The following is a 9,742-nucleotide window of genomic DNA, read 5'->3' as shown; positions in this document are numbered from 1 at the left end:
GAAAGGAAGATGATCTTGTAGCTCAGGAGACAACACAGGATGTTTTATTAGCAGTTTTTCATAGTCAACAGCACATGGATGAGAAACTCTTTGTAGTTGAAAGCTACCTGTTGCTTTAGATAAGAACTCCCAGCTAAAATGGTTAATCTTTCTGTGGAGCCCTCAGCTTTGTTTATTCTGTTGTCCCATCCAGGCTTTTTCCTCTAATAAATCTGTGGGTTCCTGCATTTTGTTTGTTGAGTCTTGTCAATTAGTGAGTTCTTTTGTTTTATCTCTGAGTCTCTGTTATGTGGTGAATGTGCTGACTTTGCTAGTGTGAGTTAACTTTGGCCTGTAGCTTTAACAAGGGCTAGCTTAAACTAACTTAGTCTACATATGCTTCTAATGCTAATTTGGTTTATACTAACTTAATCTATATGTTAATTTTGGCTTAAAAACAGACAGGTGGGGAGTCTTAAACTTCCTGGTCCTCCTGTCAGTCTTAGGGAACCACATTCCTACAAGATCACTAATTGGCTTTATTGCAATAGTTGGGGGTGATGTTTTACCCTTGCAGGGTACCGTAATAACAGTAAAACTCACGGCAGAGAAATTGAATACCGGCCAGTTCAAGGACACAAGGGAGAGCTCGTAAACTGGGCCTTGCCTCAGTTTCTTCCCAGTCCAGGCCTTGCCTTAGAATGGGAGGCAGCATCCTTACCAGCTTGTGTTGCCTGCATGGCCCCGTCATGGTGACCACATGCACCCCATAGTAAAAATTTCTTTAGAAAAGATATTCTTTTACCAGGGCCAGCAGGTGGCATAGTGGTTAAGGTACTGGACTCCCACATGATTGACCACAGTTCAAGTCCCAGACCTGATGGACTTGCTTTCTCTTTCTTTCTCTCTCTCTCTCTGTCTCTTTCTCTCTCTCTGGTAAGTGCATGTACCCTATAGCTAACTTAAAATAATAATGATAAATAAATAATTATTTTTTTTAAGAATATGCTTTTCCCTCAAAGCCAGTTGTTCTAAAATTAATCATATTTATAAAATCCTTACTATATGCCAGCCACTATTCTAGGTATTTGGGTTATATCAGCAAACAAGTCTAGCAGGAGATAAAATAATAATAAATGTAGAGTATGTTAAAAACAGATGTTGGGGGGCTGGCAGGTGGTGTGGGTATTAAGGCACTGGAATCTCACATGGCAAACTGTGATTTGAGTTCTGTACCTGGCTTGCTTTCTCATTGTCCCTCCCTCTCTCTTCCTCTCTCTGGTCAAATTTTAAAAATAAATTTTTAAAAAGAATTGTTTAATTTTATTTTTCATTATTATTATTATTTTTAAATTTGCTGAGGGCAAATGCACTCACCAGAAAGAGAAAGAATGAGAAAACTGTTCTCCAGGTCTGGGATTTGAACTGTGGTTGGCCATATTGGGAGTCTAGCACCTTCACCACCACACAACCTGCTGACCCTAATAATAATAAATTTTTTAAAAATAAATAATTTTTTTAAAAAAAAGTGTTGAGAGAAGTCATTCAAAAGGAGATGAGAGGGATATGACAGCTTATATTGCTATGTGAAATAGAATGATTAGGATTAAGCCATCAAGAAGGAAATTTTTTTGAGAGATTTTTGCTGTAGGGCACATGCATTCACCAGAAAGAGAGAGACAGAGAGATAGAAAGTGAGAAATCACTCCCCAGTGGGGATGGCCACACTGCAATCCCTTCTCCTCCATTCTCCTCTAGGGATCTTGGGGAGGCATGCACACGCACCCAGCATGACTTTTAAGCTACCGGGTCCAGGACTCGAACTGCAGTAGACTATGTGGGAGTCCAGCAACATAGCCATTATGCCAACTGCTGGTCCCAAGAAGGAAAATTTGAGCAAATATTTGATGAAAGATTTCAATAAAGATTCGAAGATTTGTGAGGGAGTACATCAGTGTTATCTAAGAGAAGGGCATTCCCTGCAGAGGAAGAAGCTAGTGCAAAGGACTTACAATGGAACTATGCTGATGTCTTTGAGAAAAAGTTAGAGTTCTGTGCAAGGCTATGATTGATAGGGCAGGAGGCCAGAGAGAGAATTGGGGCCCATATTTTATGAGGCCTCATAAGACATGGTAAGCATTTGCATTTTATTCTGAGGAAAATGGGCAGCCATTGGAGAGTTTTGAGCAGAGGACATGATGATATGTGGCTGTTTTTTTGTTTGTTTGTTTGTTTGTTTTTTAAAAAGTTGGTAAAAGGGGACATGGTGATGACCGAGATTAAAGAGTGGTGGCTTAGTCCAGTGGATAACATGAGAATAATGAGAAGTGGTATCTAGACATGATGGTAAATGTGATGGAGCAAGCAAGATTTGTTTAGGAGTCACATGTCAGCTGTGAAAGAGAAAAGTCCAGGGTGACCGACTCAAAAGATTTTGGTCCTGAGCAACTCAGAGATGGTGTTTCCATTACAATGGATGGGAAAAGCAGCGGGTTTATGGGGGCAGATTGGAGGTACAATGTTGAATATGTTGAACTTGACATATTTTAAAAGCAAAAGCACAAGGTGGCTTTATTATGTAGGTATTTGAATGTAGTTTTACCGTGCTAAATATCATATTAGGTTGGTTGGTATTGCCTCACACTTATTTAAAATCATGAGGCAAGATAAGCTCATTAAAATACCAAGAAAAAAGCCATGGTGCATTCAATATGAATTTAAGGATAAAATGAAAGACTAGAAAAGGAACTAAGAAGTAGGACCAATAAGATGGGAAGGAAACCAAAACAATGTGGAATCACACAAACGAATTAAAAATGTATCAATGGTGTATAGCTTTGTCAAATTACGTAGCATGAGGCTTGAGAATTAGGTAATTTAGCAATATTGATATTATTGGTGATGTTGAAAAGCAGTTTTTTCTTCGTTATTTTTTTTTTTTGGATAGGTTTTCGTTATAGGGCGCGTGAGCTCGCCAGATAGAGAGAGAGACAGAGAGACAGAAAGCGAGAAATCACCCCCAGAGGGGATGGCCACGCCGCAATCCCTTCTCCATTCTCCTCTCGGGATCTTGGGCACGCACACACACACGCCCAGCGTGAGTTTTAATTCACCGGGTCCGGGCCGCGAACCGTGGTCGACTACATGGGAGTCCCGCGACATAGCCATTACGCTAACTGCTTGTTCCCTCGTTGTTGGTTTTGAGGTGTTGGAAATAAAACCTTGATAAAGAGGCAGGCAGTCCCACTGTCTTGAGTCACAGGTCAGACAACTTGGAGAGGATAATCACAGCCACACCCATAAGGAACACCTGAGGCAGAAGTCCCTACATGTATCCCGGTTCCCTGGTTCAGCCTGCTCAGCCTTTCTTGACTTCTTAGTTCCCTGGACCATCGACTCTACCTGATGTGGACAGGCTGGAGCCTAACCCAGGTGCACTGCCACAGAGTGATACTACTCCCGAGCATCTCACAAACATTACTAGGAAACCGCAGCCCTCATTGTGACGTCAATTACAGCTCATGATACGCGCATGCGCAGTTCTAGGGTTTGCTTGCTTTCCTGAGACCAGGCTGTGGAAGGATCTGAGGGGGTTTGCTGTGTTTGATGCGTTCAATCAGCATCCAGTTGTCTACTTTTCAAGATCTGATTGAAAAAAATCTATGGTTCACCTCTAGTGCCCAATAGTGGCTAAACTTCAATGGGTTAAATAGACACTCTGGGGGTTTTTGTGGATTATATTTTGGAGTAGATGGGGGCGGGCAGGACTGAGGTCAAATGGCCCAGGTGAAATCAGATAAGGAGAGGACAAACCCATAAGGAAACATGAGGTTCCCAAGTGAAGGTATCACTGGTCATTGATCCTGTATTTGTTGCCTCTTTTAAACCTGGGCTCAATAGTCTTAAACCCCAGAATTTTCTGATTCTAAAGGCTTTCAGGGGAACTTTTTTAATTTTTAAAGACAAGGTCTCACTGTGTTGGAATCCTGCCTTAGCTTCCTAGGTTTCTCAGATTAGGGGCATGTGCCACTGTGTCCAGCATTTGGGGTGAACCAGGAGTCAACCACAGGCTTCCTAAATGGGCCATATGTGCAACTGGAATCCCAAATGGGCAGATAGAGTGAGAGTTTGTCTCAGAGGCAGTGTTTAGCTATTCCAAGATTCAGTGATGCCAAGGGTTGCTTCCCAGGTTCACAGAAGACACCAAGAAGTCTAAGGAAAAAGTAAACCATATTTGAGGAGCCATGGGGGAAGCCAACCCCAAGTTCTTGGAGCCTTGAAGAAAAGACACAAGATCTCTGAAAGGAGCAATTTCCACCCTCTTGTCATAGACCACATAACCATACCACCTGCACCCACCCACTTCCCAGACCCTTCTCAATGGAAACAGTGGAAACCAGAAGATTTAGTTACATGCAGGAAAAAAAAAAAAACTAAATTATCATTCAATAATGAAAAGAAAGATGAGTTTAAAATGACAATATTTAGAAACAAAAGGCTGGCTTAATTTGAACCCTCAGGATGTGGGAGAGTCCTACCCTCATTGGTCAAAGTGAGACACTCAACTCTTAAACCCAAACTGGGGAAAAAAAAATCATCCAGCCACACAGCCAAAACAGAAACACAGAAAAAGGGCACCAGGAACAATGCAGACTTAAAGGAGGCACCATTCCAGTGCACAGACTCCATTCATTCCTACACACACATGCACACACACACACACACACACACACACAGGCAGACCCACACAAACACAGTTGCTGTTGCACAAAGGCAGCTTCTTTGGATGGAGTAGTATGTGTATTGAGGAGGACTCTGCTCCCAGAGCAGAAGTTCCTCTAAAAAACAGTAACCATAGGTACACAAGTAGTCCCACCATCTGAGTCACAAAGTGGACAACCTTTGGGGAGAAGCATGGGAACACCCTCAAGGGAGGGCTGAGTCATGATCTTTGGTGCATCCTGGGTGTCTGCCTGATTCTTTCACTCAATTGACCATCCTAGATTCCTCAAATTTAGGGAATAGGCCAGATCCTAATGCAGAGGCTCTGCCACAAAGAAGACTCCTGTTCCCAGTTCAAGAACATATCTTGGAACCAGCATAATGGTTACCTTTCTGGATTCCCATATAGTCAACCATGGTTTAAGTCCTGGACCCAGCAGCTTAAATCTCACACCGGGAATGTGTGCATATATGCCCAAAATCTCAAAAGGAGAATGGAGGATGGATTGTGGCATTGCCATCTCCCTCGGGTGTGATTTCTCGCTGTCTCTCTGTCTCTCCAGAGAATTCACACACCATACTGCAAAAATTCTCTCCCCCCACCAAAAAAAAAAAATCTTTAGGCAACATTGGGTCACTGCTGTGATGAGTTTTTCCAGTGTGCATCACACACATGAGCAATTGCAGTGTTATTTTCAACTCCTAGAAGCCAGACTTTGGCAGAATTTTCATCTTTGTTGACATTCTAATTTTTGTTCATGCGTTGTTTTCATTTGTTGAGATGTCTGTGTTTTCTTGTAGCTCATTGAGATGCCTTAAAATAATTGTTTTAAATTCTTTGTCCAGTGATTTTCGTATCTCAATTTCTTTGGGATCTATTACTGGGAAGTTGTTGTGTTAATTTGGTGTGTCATGTTTTCTTGATTTTTTTACATATCTTACTGCCTTTCATTGATATTTCTTGTTCCCTTGTATGTTTGATGGAGCAGTCACTTTTCACAGGCTTTATGCATTACTTTTGGTAGGGAACGACCTTCTTTTACAGCTGAGAGTGAAGGGCACTGGCTGGGTGGGGAACCACAGGTTCAGTTTCAGTGAGGGTGTAACAGTGGAGTCTCTATGTAGTTCCATCAGCTTAGATCAGCATCAGTGAAGATTATAGGTGTCTTCAATGGCCAAGGCTACAGATGTCCACAGTAGCAGTAAGAATGCATGGGGTCTTCAGTAGCAAAGAATGCTAATAATGCACTCACCTTTTTTCCTTTCATGAGGAAAGTTGTGGTTAATGGGAATCCTCTTGGTACTAGGTCTAGCTTGCAGGTGAGTTTGTGATGATGGTGGACTTGTGCTTGATGTGCAGCATCTGTGGTGCTGTTACCATTCAAAACATGTCGGTTGGGGCTGGCAAGTGGTGTGGTGGTTAAGAGCGCCAGACTCCCACGTGGTCGACCATGGTTCAAGTCCCGGACCTGGTGACTTGCTTTCTCACTTTGTCCCTCTCTGTCCCTCTCTGATCAAATGAAAATAAATAAATAAATAAATAAAGTTAAATAAAATAATTCTTTTAAAAAAAAACATGTCTGTTGAGTCTTGAAGCAACAAAGTTATTACATGGTTAACTAGCAAAGAGGCTGGTTCAAGTGTTACAGCTGTTATCTCAGACCTGCATCTAGTATAAAAAGGCTGAGTCTTTTATAACACAAGATGTTTGTCAGTCTCCGATTGGTTAATTAGGTGCTGAGGGAAGGGCCAGTCTCAGATTGCTTAGTACTAGTGGAATGAGGTTGTTTAGTAGTCCATGATTGATGTTAGGATATGGGGTGATACTGTTTTCCAGTCCTAGATTAGTTGATGCTAAGAGATGGCACACATCATGCTTGTGATCTCATTCTGTACAAACAGGTCCTGTTCTTTTCATTCCATTGCCCAAAGCATTTTTTTTTGGAGAGGTTTTTGCTGTAGGGTGCGTGCGCTCGCCAGACAGACAGAGACAGAGAGATAGAAAGTGAGAAATCACCCCCCAGGGGGGATGGCCATGCCGCAGTCCCTTCTCCTCCGTTCTCCTCTCGGGATCTTGGGCACACACGCACACGCGCCCGGTGTGAGTTTTAAGCCACCGGGTCCGGGACGTGAACCACGGTACACTACGTGGGAGTCCAGCGACATAGCCATTACGCTAACTGCTGGTCCCCCAAAAGCATTTTTTGTTTTTCCTGCAGCTGAAGTCACCTTAGATCATTCAGTCCTCTTGAGTACATGTGTTCTGCAAGCAAACTTACACAATGGTAGTACAAGGTTTTTATGTTAGGCTAGTTTTGACTGATTGCAGAGCAGCAATGGAGCTGGAGTCTAGAGTATGTGTGTACACAAAGACTGTAGGTCTAGGGTACTGTCACTGGGGCTTGGGACAGAGGTGCCCTCACTGTTGTGTTGATAATACCATATGAGCAATGGGTGATTCCAGAGCAGTTAGGAATCTGGGTTCCAGAGTATGAATATGTACAAAACTACAACAGCTCTGGGATCCACTGTTTAAGCACTCCTGCTGCAGTGGTGGCCCCAGTGTCTTCACACATGTCTTTGCACAGCAACTGTAGAGCCAGGGTTTGGAGTTTAGGTGCACACAGAACAGCCGTGGCTTCAGGGTCCAGGTCTCAGGCTAGCCAAGAGCAGTGATGCCTTCAGCGCCTGAGATATGGGTGTTCATAGGATAGCTGCAGAGCCAAAGCATACAAGGCAGCTGTGGCTCTGGGGTCTGGGATACATGTAGAGTTCGGGAGTAGTGGGCCCGTTTCCAAGCTAGCACAACAGTGACTCCTTCTTGTGATAGGGTACAACCGTTTCTCTCTCCAGGAGGCAACAACTGGTAGTTACCTCACTGGCAAAAGATGCTAGTATCCTACACAAAAAAAAGCCATTGAGACCCATGCTGAGAAACACTAATAGGGGGACTCCACTATAAAAGCTGAGGGGAGGGGCACGTGTGCGTGTGTGTCCAAAATCTTGAGAGGAGAAGAGAAAGAACTGAAGTGTGGTCATCCTGGAGGATGATTTCTCACTGTCTCTTCAGTGAGTACACGTGCCCCATAGCAAAAATCACTTTTTAAAAAAAATTTTAAAAAAGGCTGAAGGTCATCTAAGCCTGGTGAAATCCTTTGCAGCAAAGACTACAGGAAGCTTCTGCAGTGGAGGCCGTGTGGATCATTGTGGCACCTAACCATCACCAGATGTCGCAAAGACTACAGGAAGCTTCTGCAGTGGAGGCTGTGTGGATCTATGTGGCACCTAGCCATCACCAGATGTCTCAGGTATGCCAGTCTCACCACAAATCTTTATGTGGTTATTCATTTTTTGCTCCACTATGTTGCTGTGGGTTCTTTATTGGATTCTTAAGCCCTCTGGGTATATTTCTGCCCATGGATAACTATTTTATTTTATGTGGGGGTGAAAACTTGTGTCTCCTACTCTACCATATTGATGTTATCTCTTATTTTCCATTCTAAAATAACCATTCTTGAGACCAGCAGATGGTTTAATGGTTACATCACTGGACATCCATGTATTTGATCATGGTTTGAATCCCAGAACTGGTACTTAAAATTCATAGTGTGTATGTGTGTGTGTGTGTGTGTGTGTGTGTGTGTGTGTGCCCAAAATCCAGAGAGAAGAATGGAGGAGAAGGGATTGCAGCATGGGTGATTTCACACTTTTTGTCTCTCTGGTGAGCACATGTGTCCTATGACAAAAATCTCTCTTAAATAAATAAAAACAAAATGGCCATTCTAGTGGTCTAAAGTGGTATTTCATTGTGGTTTCAAAGTGCATTGTAGTAATGATTAGTGGTGTTAAGCCTTTTTTCATAGGTTTATTGACCATTTGTATATCTTTGGAGAAATGCCTTTTTGAATTCTTGGTCCTTTTTCTTTCTTTCTTTTTTAAGAGGTTTTTGCTATAGGGCATCTGTGCTCAGAAAGACAGAGAGAGACAGAGAGAAAGAAAGCGAGAAATCACCCCCTAGGGGGATGGCCACATTACCATCCCTTCTACTCCATTCTTCTCTCGGGATCTTGAGCACGCACACACACATGCCCACTAGGTCTGGGACTCGAACCATGGTCGACTACATGGGAGTCCAGTAACATAGCCATTGTGCCAACTGCTGGTCCCAAATTCTTGGTCCTTTAAAAATTAGGTTATTTGTCTTTATTCTTGAGTTTAAGTGTTCTTTATATATTGTGACTAAGACTACTCAGGGATAGTGTGCAAAATTTTTTTTCCATTCTGTGGGTTGTCTTTTCAGTTTTTTTGTTTTATTTTGTTTTGTTTTTTGATGCTGAAACCTGGGGACTCACTTTCTTAATAGTGTCTTTGACACACAAATATTTTTAATATTGATGAATTTCAATTTACCTATTTTTATCTTTGCCTTTGCTATAGGTGTTGTATATTTAACAAATTATTCTTAATGAAACATCACAAGTTTTATCTTTTTTTCCCCTCATCATGGGCATGGTTTAAATCCCATTTATTCCTTTCTTTGTAACTCAGAATCTTGTTCTAAGCACAGTTTGAGCCAAATGTCCTTCTAATGTCCTTCCTCATTACTGTGATGGTCCTAGATGTAGTCTTCAAATTCTCTAAGTATTCTCAGGAATCAGGGAAGACACTAGGGTCAATCTGGCAGGACTCTGGCAGAAGTATATTTGTTGAACCTCTGCCATCCATCCTCTCTCTGTTTCTGGACTCATTTAGTGATGTCAAGAGTGATGTCAAGTTCCCTCCCCTCTCCATATTTTATTAAGCTCCATGACTTTGAATGACTCAGTGACATTTTTAGGCCAGCATTACTTACAGTGTGGTCTGAGTACCAACAGCATCAGCATCACCTGTGAACCTTTGGTAAATGCAGATTTGTGGACCTCACCCTATGTGTGCTGAAATAGAAATTACTGGACCCCAAAATCTATTAATAAAAGGCCATCCATCAGGGCCAGCAGGTAGCATGGTGGTTAAGAAGCTGGACTCCCACATGGCCAACCAT

This window comes from Tupaia chinensis, unplaced genomic scaffold (genome assembly GCF_000334495.1).
Source record: "Tupaia chinensis unplaced genomic scaffold, TupChi_1.0 Scaffold138910_1, whole genome shotgun sequence".
Classification (NCBI taxonomy): Eukaryota; Metazoa; Chordata; class Mammalia; order Scandentia; family Tupaiidae; genus Tupaia; species Tupaia belangeri.
This window is presented reverse-complemented; position numbering follows the sequence as displayed.